Below are 11,280 nucleotides of genomic sequence, written 5' to 3'. Positions count from 1 at the left end.
CAGTATGGCAGCCCTTGTACAGTGGTCTCAAGATCAGCACCCCCATGTGCCTGGACCCTGAGGGCCACAACTGCTGCCCTGCACAAAAATGAGCAGTGGGTCACAAGTGCAAACCCACAGCTAGTGAATATTTAACATCTCCTAACAAAAGCGCATGCATAATTAACCAGGCGGCAGAGGAGCTGGAATAATTTGTCTTCTTAAAGGGGATTTGGTAATTTGTTAAGCTGTTTTGAAATCTGCAGTCTAGCTGCGGGAGCTGCTCTGATTTCTAAATTAATTTGTGTGATTTAGAAAGTGTGAGCCTCCTGGTTCTGTAGGGGCTGCTGGCGGCAGGGCAGCCTCCGCTGGGCTAGCTCTCAGGTTTGCTGTTGACTGACCAAATGATTGATGCCTGTGTTTATGGAGAACCCTGCTAGGGTCTGCCCTGTGCACCCCCTTTCGGCTGCCACTCTGGTTTCCATTTGCAGGGCCCAGAGGCTCCCACTTCCCAGTGGGTTCTTGTATATGCAGATGCTGGAGGGGTGTGGTCTAGCCTCTCCCTTTCCTACCTTGTCATATACTTCTTGCTGTGCTGACTGAGTGCCTCTTGGGCATGAAAGGGTGTGCCCGCCCACCTCTGTGCCCTGTAAGTACCAGGCTGAGGCTGGTTGGCCCATCTATGAGTTAAGGACCAAGCAGAGAGTATCTACAAAGTGAATATTGACTTAGGGACTGTCTTACTTAGGGTTTCTATTGCTGTGATGAAACACCATGACCAAATGCAAGCTGGGGAGGAAAGGGTTTATTTGGCTTACACTTCAGCATTGCTGTTCATCCCTGAAGGAAGTCAGGACAAGAACTCAAACAGGGCAGGATCCCGGAGGCAGGAGCTGGTGCAGAGGCCATGAAAGGGAGCTGCTTACTGGCTTGCTCCCCGTGGCTTGCTCAAGTCCACCTTCTTATAGAATCCAGGACCAGCAGCCCAGGGATGGCACCACTCACCCTGGGCTGGGCCCTCCCCCACTGGTTACTAATTGAGAAAATGCCTTACAGCTGGAGCTCGAGGAGACATTCCTCAGCTGAGACTCCTTCCTCTGCCCACTCTAGCTTGTGTCAAGTTGACACACAAAACCAGCCATTACAGGGAGTCACTGCGGGTAACTAGGAGAAACCTCCCCATTCCTAGCTTTAGGGCAGGACTGTGAACACCGGCTGTGGCCAGTGAAGAGGAACCTGCATCACATCCTGGAAGTTCCATCGTCATGAGCCTGTGTCTCCAAAGGCCATGCTGCTGCTTCATCAGCTGCAGGATGGTGGGAGGTACGTCTTTGTTTCTTTCCTTGTTGGGATAAAGCACTCTGACAAAAGCAAGGTAAGGGAGAAAGGGCGTATTCGAGCTCATAGCTGAAGGTCAGTCCATCATGGTGGAAGTCAAGGCCGCAGGAGCATGAAGCCATGGTGGTAACACGTCCATGGAGACGTGGTCAGGAGGGGGGACAATGAATGCTTACTTAGCTCCCCTTCCTGACTCTCTGCAGTCCAGGACGCCAGTCAGGGAATGACCCTACCCAAACTGAGATGAGTGTTCCCACATTAACCAACACAATCAACATAATCCCCTACAGGTAATGAGTCTGGGCTCAACTGTTGGAAGCCTGGGTCCACTTTCCCAGCTAAGAGTGGACTCATCTGCCCTGCTCAGCGCCTATGCTAACCCTGGTTTTCCTCCCATGCTGAGCCCGGGTCCACGTCCTGTGTTGAGTTTGAGTCTGTCTCTCTTGCCGAGCCTCATGACAGTCCAAGTGAGAGGGGCCCTTGTTCATTCCCAGGCACAGCTGTAGAGAGCCAGGGTTTGTCCTTTGCAGTTGTGGTAGCTACTTAGGAGACTTCTGGATGTGAAGCACAGAGAGTTGGGTAACTCTCACCACCAAGTCTAGCTATGGGAACAGATTTTATGGTCCACTCTACACAGGCCTGGGACCCCAGATCTTTGAATGCTTGCTTGTTGTGGTGCCGCAGGCCACAAGAATATGAAACAGAGATTCAGCTGTATATGATACAGCTGTCCCTAGAAAGATCAAGGAATCCTCCTAAAGGAGAAGTCATATATCAAGGAATATTTAATGTTATTCAGCTTTTAATATATCAGCTGTTTCCTGCTATTAATTTCTTGTGTGCTCATACTCCTAGGCCATACAGCAAACAGCATAAGCTTCTCAGACCCACTGCTCACCTGAACTAGGTAATGCCTGTCTCCTAGGCCTAGGAGATAGGTGGATGTGTAGATGCATAGCTTTGTTTCTTGTGCAGATGAAGCTCAGACCATCCCCTTCCTTCAGGCCTGGTGGCTCTCCAGAGCAACTGACTGAGAACAAAAGGTTTTTGTTTTTTTTTTTTTTTTCATAACCAGGTGCCAGTGAAGACTGGGGCAGAGTTCCTGACTCTGGGTTAGGGTTGGCCGAGGAGTAAGGAGCAAGGAAAAGTTTTTGTAGGTGGTAGGTGGATTTGAATCAGGGCAAGAGAGTAGGAGAAGAAGGAAAGATGGGGACAGAGGAATGGAGGATGAAGATGAGATGGATAGCAGAAGAGCTTAGTTTGGGCTATGAGAGGACAGTAAACAGGGACAGGGAGGAACTGAGTGTCAGAACAGAACTGTGAAGATAAAATTTTGTCTTAGAGAAATAAAGGATGGACAAAAGGGCCCGGTGTACTTAGATTCTTTTCCCTCAGAATACCCGCACACTGGCTGTAGCGTCTTCCCCAGGACCCTGGGGCAAGTCCCTGGAAAATTCTGATATCATGGAATATTATTTTACCTAGGTAAAGATGTATCGCGTTTGTTTATGCTGTGGAATATTTCTTTAACTGTGTAAAGATGTGTTACATTTGTTTCACCTTGCCTGCCTAAGGCACCTGATTGGTCTAATAAAGACCTGAAAGGCCAATAGCTAGGCAGAGAAAAGATGGGCGGGGCTGCAGGGGAGAGAGAATAGGAGGAGAAATCTAGGCTTGGGAGAAGAAGGAGAAGAGAAAAGAAGAAGAGTATGAAGAGAAAGAGGGACATGACCGGGGTCAGAAGTCAGGCACCTGCCAGACAGACAGACAAAGACAGCAGGAAAGTAAGACATACAGAAAGAAAGAAGGTAAAAGGCTCTGAGGCAAAACGTTAGATAAAGAGAAACAGGGTAAGTTATAAGGGCTAGCAACAAACAAACCTAAGCTAGGCCGAGCACTCAAAACTAAGTCTCCATGTCATGATTTGGGAGCTGGTTGGTGGCCCCCAAAAGAAAGCCTAGTACACCAGCCCAAAGTCATCTCTGTGTATGTTTGTCCCTAATGGAGATATGGGCATCCTTGGCCTCTGTACCATGGCCCTGACAGAGTTCTTGGAATATCAGGACCACCTGCCACCTGGCCTCTTCCAGGTAAGATACCAGGAGTCGAGAGGAGGAGGGCAAGCTCCCAAATTCTTCTGCTAATGGAAGGAGTGGGGGAATGGATCTCCCAGGGAACTTATGGCTAGTTCTGAGGTGGGGTGGGGGTGAGATTCTGGGGGAGCTAAAAGGCCAGGGATCCCTCTGTAGGGTGAGTGACCAGCCAAGGTGAGTAAAAGTGGTCATGTCCTATTGTGGTCTGTTCCCTGATGCTGGGCAGGGCAAGGAGGCTGTGTCTGGACTTCCATAGACCCTGGACTCCCACAGGCCCTGGACTCCCACAGGCCCTGGACTCCCACAGGCCCTGGACTCCCACAGGCCCTGGACTCCCACAGACCCCAGGCTTCTGCAGACCCTGGACTCCCACAGACCCCAGGCTCCTGTGGCCATACTCACTTCGTGTCTCCTCCTCCTCCATTGTCCTATTATGCTCCCTGTGGCCTGTGGCCATGACTTAACGTAGGCTTTCTTATTCGCTGGGTTGGGAGTCCTTGAGGGAAGGTCTTTAAGCTTCTTTCTCTCCTTGAAAGGCCTGACCACTTGCTGATTGCCAAGAGCCCTTAGGGTCAAGAGTCAGAGGGCCAAGACCAGGCCAATGACCACTTCCTCCAGACTCTGAGGTGAGGCACCTGCAGAGACTGGACAGGTGCATTGGGAACAGTGGCAAGGGCCGGTAAGTGGAGCCCCAGCCTGTGTGCGGCACCCACTGCTCCTGAGATGACCTCCTCATCCTGCTCAGAGCTCAGAATTTCCTGTAGGGGCTGGGAGAGTAGATGAGGAATGAAGGCTGGTAAGTCTTTGAAGGCTCATCCTCTAGTCAAGCCAGGCAGAGGCACCAACTATGGCAGTCTGTAGCTTTGAAACTATGCCCCAGATGGGTCCTTCCCCACTACCATAGACCTTTCCCATCACCAAGCATGCCCTTTTCAAGCCCTGGGATTCAAAGCCAGCCTCACAGGTCCTGATCAGACTTTGCCTGTGCTGATAATCATGAGGGGTGCAGGGACCTCAGGGAGAGGCCTCTCTAGCTAAGCATGTCTGAAGCAGCCCAGCCAGGCAGACCATGGACAACACAACACTCTGGCTTTCTAAGAACGGAATTGGCCACTTGCTGCTGGAACACAGAAGGACTGGGTTTAAGGCAGAGCTGTGAGCCCAGGTCAGGATGCAGTTCCCTGGGGGAAAGATGGAGGTTATCAGATCCTGGGAGTCTCCCTCTTTACAGCTGTGCACAGGAGGGGAAACTGAGGTTGGGAGAGATTTGCCCAGGGCTTCCAGGAAGTGGAGTGGGGGCTTGGGTCATCATGGGCTGCCACTTGGCCCTCTGCTACCCACTAGGCAAACCCTCCCTGTTCCAGTAAGGGGGTTTCTCCCTCAGAGCCTCCTCACCAGGGCGGCCAAGCCTCTAGCCTCCCTTTGTTCCGCCCTCAGAGCCCTCCACGGCACTTTCTCCACGGCTGGGTGAGCCCTGAAATTCTCTTTCCATTAAAAATAAATGCCCCATTTTATCTGCCTGGAATGGCTCTACTCTGATTGTCTTTTCCATGAGGCTGTATATGGAGAACTATAAAATCATAATACAACTATTAATCCCCTGTATCTGCTTGTACCTAATTTTTATTAAAAATATCCTGTGCTCCAGCTGCCTTGTAAATTACAGTGAGGAGAGGGAGGGAGAAGTGAACGGAGTGCGGCTTGTTCAGAGCCCTAGGCTGGACCCAGGTGACCTGGAGTGGCTCCAGGACCGTCTTGATTAGGCACAACTCTGGTTCTTGGGCCTCACAGTGCCTGTCCCCCTGCCCAGCGTGATTCTCCAGGGGTCAGATAGGTGTGGAACCCAGGGGCTCAAGGTTCTTGTAGGCTCAGTCTGATGCAAAGGGGTCCCCCTAGCCAACTTAGGCTGGGGCCTGGCAGAAAGCTATTGTGTCATGTGACTCACAGTGGGCAGTCTGTTCTGTAAGAGGGTTCATGGTAGGCAGGGATAGGTGCACATGTCTTAGAGGTTCACAGCCTAGTCAGATAAGACCTGGGCTTCTTTTAGTTTAAGTCCTGTGTGGTTTGCTGTGTAGGGGCAGGGGGTGCCATGGTGGCTGGGATGACCGGGCCACCTAAGACCACCAGCAGCATGGGGAAGCAGTCCCTGGGAGTCCAGACCTTGGCTGCAGGGACAGAGGGGCTGCTGGGAACAGAGGTCCTGAATGCCCTGCTCTGCACTCTTACCTCTGACTCAGGAGATCAGGAACAGTGGCCTCCAGGAAGAGGAGGTGGAGGCTGCTGACCCCCACTGAACACGCCTGTCTTCAAAAGCAAAATCGAATGCAACGTCTTCACATGGTTACACCGCGATGCACACAGAACTCAAGTCATAGCCAAGTTCCTGGTCAGGGAAGACTGCAGCTGTGTGGCCCCATTCTCAGTCACGCCCCCGGAGCGAAGTCACGCTGCTCTGGTACTCTCCACTGGAAGCCACACTTCCAGTCCACACCGACTGAGGTTCGTTTGTTTTGTTTTGCTTTTGACCAGAGGTCAAAGCTTTTTTGGGGTATCTAATTTGTGTTGTAATTTCATTGGCTCGGGTGTCCCGCCAGTTCTGTGTCGGTGGGTTCAACGAGGTTCAACGAGGATGGAAAGCCTGAAAAAATCTGTAGGGACACCTGCAAACTGTTCTCACTGATGTTATCTCCCACCGGCGCAGTGGGAAAACCTAGGACGTAGTGCGGGCATCAGGCCGATGTGCTAACGCGTGGAGGCGGCGCAGGAGTGCTCACAGAGGGTAGGTGTGTGTGTGTGTAGACACCTACCTGAGGACACTTGAGCATCTGAGGTCTCTGGGGATCTTCGACTGCCCCCAGGAAGTTCAGAGCAGGGGCTACATGCAAGGTCTCAGTTTGGGTCCAAAGCCTGATGCACCAGGCAAGTATACCATGCTGTGGGCATCTGCCTCTGCAGAACCCTGGTCACTTTGTTAGGCTTTAAAACCTTTCTCTTTAGGTGACAGACACTGTTAGGTTTCAAACCTGGGACAAATGGCTGTGGTGTCTATTTAACATATCAAAGCGGACTCATCCCTCAGTTTCCACCTGTTACAGGGCCTTCCTGGCTGGCATGCTGTGCTCCCTACCCTGAGATTCTGCAGCCCAGGAGCTGGGCTGCCCTTCCCCCAGATGCCCTTCCCTATATAACCCAACCATTTTGGTTACCCTGTCCTCTTTTGGGCCTCCTGGCTGCTGCACATGACTCCCCCCCCCCCCCCCCCCCCCGCCTGCGCTCTTTACATGGTTCAGCTCAGTCTGGTCATGTCCTCTCTGGACTCTCCCAGATGTTCCTGCCTCTGGCCATGCTCTCTCTTTTATCTACAATAAAAGTTTCTTCTCCACTGTACCTAGGACCAGTCAGGTCCCTTCCTCTCTGTTTTGTTTTTTCGTTCTTCTGGTGCAGAAACCTGGGGCTAGTCATGTTCCTTTCCTTTCTTATTTCTTTTTTTCATTTACGTAACTTATAGATGGCTTTCACAACTGGCTTTTTCCTGAGACCTGCATTTGTAACAGTGTCCCGGCCACACATGGGAACCTCACTGGCTCTCCAGCCTCACCACTGCCTGCTCTACCTGGGAGACCCTTTGTGACTACTACTGGCCCGGCTGACGATGGCCCAGGAGTGATGAAGTCCACTGCGCTCTTCTTTGCCTTTAGCTGGACCTTGCATTGTGGAAGGTTGTCCTGGCCAGCAGGTGACAGTTCAGCTCTGCCCTGGAAGCCCCCGGAATGCTCTTTACAGTGGAAGGAGGAGCTTGCTGTCAGGTCTGAGTGAAAGGGTCATCTTAACTTTTGTGCCCCCCAAGACTGCCAGCCTAGTGGCCTCCCCACATCTAGGGTCAATCCCTCAGGACTCCCTCCGAGTGCAAACTTCTGAAATGAGTCCTCAAGAACAGGTGCTGAGTGCAGACAGGCTTTTCTGCCCAGATTGTTACCCCCTCCATGTATACAGTGAGGCCACTTGCTTTCTCAAGGCTCCTGTAGAGGGGGCTCCCACTGTTTCTGATGCTGCATGGGGGTGGGGGTGGGTGGAATGCCAGAGGTCTCCCTTGCTTTCTGTCTGTGGCTTTCTCTCACTTCCTTGGCCTCAGGGCCTTGCCTGGGTTCCTAGAGAGAGGCTGTGTGTGTGTGGGGGTGGGTAGCCTTTTGGAGTGTGGGGGCATTTGGTCTCCCTCGAAACTACAACTTCTTGAAGGCTTTCAGCTGTGGGGTATGGCCCCCTGCAAATCCCCTGAGGCCTTGTGCCTGCTTCTCCAAGACTCACATAGGGACATAAAAAGTGATTTCCCGCAGAAGCGGAGCCTTTAATCGACATTTGCCTTTTATGAACAGTTTTATTACAAAGTAGATTTCCTGCAGCCTTCTCCATCAGCCGACCCACAAGGCCCCAATGGCTGCCTGTGTCAGTAGGGTTTCTAATTGCAGGGGAGGGGACCAGGGTAAGCTCCTTCTGCCAAGACTGGCCCATCTCTGGCTCAGAAATCCCCTGGGTTCTGACCTCCTGGACGGGTCCTCATGACAGGCATCCTGTGACACCATATTACTCTGAGAACAAGAAGATGCGGTGTGTGTGTGTGTGTGTGTGTGTGTGTGTGTGTGTGTGTGTGTGTGTGTGTGGCAGCTGTGGCCTCAGGCAGCATCAGTGTGTCTTACTGCAAGTCAGGACCTTCCTGGGTTACCTGTGCATGCCAAGGTCCTAGCTGCCTGTGGCCCCTCCTGCTCACAGTGACATTATCACAGACAAGGAAGTCTTGGAGGCCCAGCAATTCTCTGGAAGTCCCCAGGGGGGTGTGGTAGTGTGGATAGGATTGTCTCACTCCAGCACCTGAATCCATGGCTCTGAGGGTCAGCTGCCAGCTGTAGAGCCCTGGCCTGTCTGTAGATCTTGGGCAGAGAGGCTCAGAATCAGTGAGATGGGGGACAAGTTGGCCTTGAGGAAGGGAGGGTTCTCAGATCTGGCCTTGGATGATGTCTTAGTCGGATCTGTCAATGTGACAAGATATCCAAGGTGTCATCGGGAAGAATGGTTCATTTGTCTCTGTTTCAGAGACCTCAGTCCTGCTCTTGGGCCTGTGGTGGCACAAGGCACTGTGATGGGAAACTCTCTACCTCAGGGAGGAGGGGACAAGAAGGGATGGGGATCTCAGTAAGACGACCTGACTCCCTCCTGCGTGGCCCCACTTTTGAAATGTCACACCACCTCCTTATCACCACACATGTGGCTGGCCAAACCTTTGTCACTAAGGCCTTAGGAGAACATTCCAGAGCTAGCTGTAGTAGATGGTCAGCTGGGCTGAGGAGTCCTGGCTGTAGTCTGGGCCATGGTCTTATTGACTAATGTCACCAAGTGTCCTCCCTGGAACCCTGTTTGGGCAGAGTCCCTAAAGAGAACTGCATATGACCAGAAATGGATGGGGACATATGGTGGCCCCTCGTTTCTGAGACTTACCTGCAAAACTTTTCTCCTGTGGGATGGACCTTCTCCAGAGCTGGGCAGGCATCAGCTAGACTCAAGGTCCGCAGGAAAGGCAGGAGACTCGCTGAGGGCGGCAAGCTGGGGGCTGACTTACAGCTCAGCCCTGACTAGAACCTTCCACAGCATGGAGCAGCATGGAGCAAAGCCCCTGCCTCCATCTGACCCTCCTTTTCTACCACCACAGAAGTCACCCCTTATTCCCTGCTCCCTGGGAGGAGGGCTTAGGTTCCTCTTGAAGGCTATATGTCCTAGAGGTTAGAGGGAGCGGAGAAAGAGGCTGAAAGCACAGCTCAGAGAGGGAAAGGGGGAGAAGTGGGGACCCAGACGGGCACCTGGCCTCCTGATAAGGCGGTGACCAAAGAGGCCTTGCCCTCAGAGCCTGTTGCATTGGCGGTTCTGACTTCACCTTCACACTCATCCTTCACTTCCTCACTCTTTTGGGTCACTCTTTCAATAGTTGCTGGGCCTTGCAGACTCCTGCTGAGATGCTGGGGTCAGAGAAACACAGAGCTTGATCAGAGTGACCAGGCTGCTCAGACACCGGGGACAGCGGCTGACAGATCACATCTGATGGATCATTCCAGGGGAAAATCAAAAGACAACCTAGTAAGTACAAGGGAAGAAAGATACTTTGGAGAAGACTCTGACACTGAAGTCCAGAGGGGCCCCCTAAGCCTGAGAGGAGAGTGAGCTGAAAGAGCGTTTCATTGGGAAAACAAACTGATAAAATTACAGCATGCATCCCCCATAAATGCTGATAAATCAACCTAGAGGTGCGGTTATAACCTAGCTCTTGGAACTGGAGAGATGGCCTAGAGATTAAGAGCACTGGCCACTCTTCAGAGGCCCCTGCTTTGATTCCCAGCGCCCACATGACAGTGTGCAACTATCTGTTCACTTCAGTTCCAAGGGTCCAAAGCCCTCTTCTGGCTTCTGTTGTCATTGCATGGTATACAAATGTACATGTAGGCAAAACACCTACACACACAGAATAAATATAAATCTTACACAAAACCCAAACTTCCACCTATTGTAAAATAAAACCTACTTTATCTCACTTTTTTTTTTTTTTTTGGTTTTTCAAGACAGGGTTTCTCTGTGTAGCTTTGCGCCTTTTCCTGGAACTCACTTGGTAGCCCAGGCTGGCCTCGAACTCACAGAGATCCGCCTGGCTCTGCCTCCCGAGTGCTGGGATTAAAGGCGTGCGCCACCACCGCCCGGCTATCTCACTTTTTAAGATACAGAGATGATTAAATCTTTTGCCTCCAACATGTTGCTTTCTGTAGCTGAAGCTTTCCTGTGTCCACCCGGCTCTGCAGCCACTCAGACCCAAATAAACACACAGAGGTTTATATTAATTAAAACTGTATGGCCTAATGGCTCAGGATTCTTGCTAGCTAGACCTTACATCTTAAATTAACCTATTTCTATAAATCTATACCCAGCCACATGGCTCGTGGCTTATTGGTATCTTTATATCTTGCTTCCTCTGTGTCTGACTGGCGACTCCTGACTCTGCCTTCCTGTTCCCAGAATTCTCCTCTCTGCTTATCCTGCCTATACTATACTTCCTGCCTGGCTACTGGCCAATCAGCGTTTTATTTATCAACCAAATCAGAGCAACACATTCACAGCATATGGAGCGATATCCACAGCAGATTTCAGTTGTATCAGTCAGCGAAGAGTAGACTATGTCACAGCATCAAACATCCCCAAGCCTCAGAAACATACCCTTCTCAGCCTGAGAGGGGTACCAGGGAGTAGTTCCCCCACCCCTAAAAAAAAGCACAGCCTGAAAGATGTCCTTGTGGAATGATACACCATGGCATCTTGGACCCTTGGAATTTGGAATCTGTTGTCCCCGGGTTCCATTATTCTTGAGGCAGAATTTGGGGCCTTGCTTGCTTAGGCCTTGGTCTTTGGTCTATTTTTCCATGGAGAATTCGCAGCTGGTAGACAGGACAGTGCCAGGAATGCTGCCCAGGGAGATGGTTGGGGCTCACCCTGTGCCACCAGCCGTGATGGCCCAGCTGGTACCTGTCCTGTCCACCCACCCTGACCCCTTGTGGACTAACAGGCTGTAAGGGTCAGGCACAGTCCCCCATATGCTGACTCCCTGTAATTAACACTACCACGAGCATGCTGGGAAGGCTGGCTGATTAGTTTTTTTATTAAAATAATGACGCCTTCGAGGCAATCAGGGGCAAGTACATGAAACTCAGCAGTTTTCCTGCTTATTTATGGGGCTTCCACAGTGGACAGCCTCATTACCGTCTGTAAATACCCTGGGCCATGTCCTTGCACTGAGATACGGCCTTCCTGGCCGGGGGCGTGGCTGTGACTCCTCTGGGAC

General features: G+C 51.6%; 1 long non-coding RNA gene across 1 annotated transcript; it reads left to right on the top strand.

Annotated features, from left to right (window-relative positions):
- The first annotated feature begins 336 nt into the window (after positions 1-336).
- LOC128110988 (uncharacterized) lies at positions 337-9,959 on the top strand. Its single transcript, XR_008218439.1, has 3 exons — positions 337-1,302; positions 5,648-5,909; positions 6,919-9,959. It is a non-coding gene; the product is annotated as an uncharacterized LOC128110988 (long non-coding RNA).
- Positions 9,960-11,280: the final 1,321 nt, after the last annotated feature.

Source organism: Peromyscus californicus, unplaced genomic scaffold, assembly GCF_007827085.1.
Source record: "Peromyscus californicus insignis strain IS unplaced genomic scaffold, ASM782708v3 Scaffold_15__1_contigs__length_86483966, whole genome shotgun sequence".
NCBI classification, from domain to species: Eukaryota; Metazoa; Chordata; class Mammalia; order Rodentia; family Cricetidae; genus Peromyscus; species Peromyscus californicus.
This window is presented reverse-complemented; position numbering and strand designations above follow the sequence as displayed.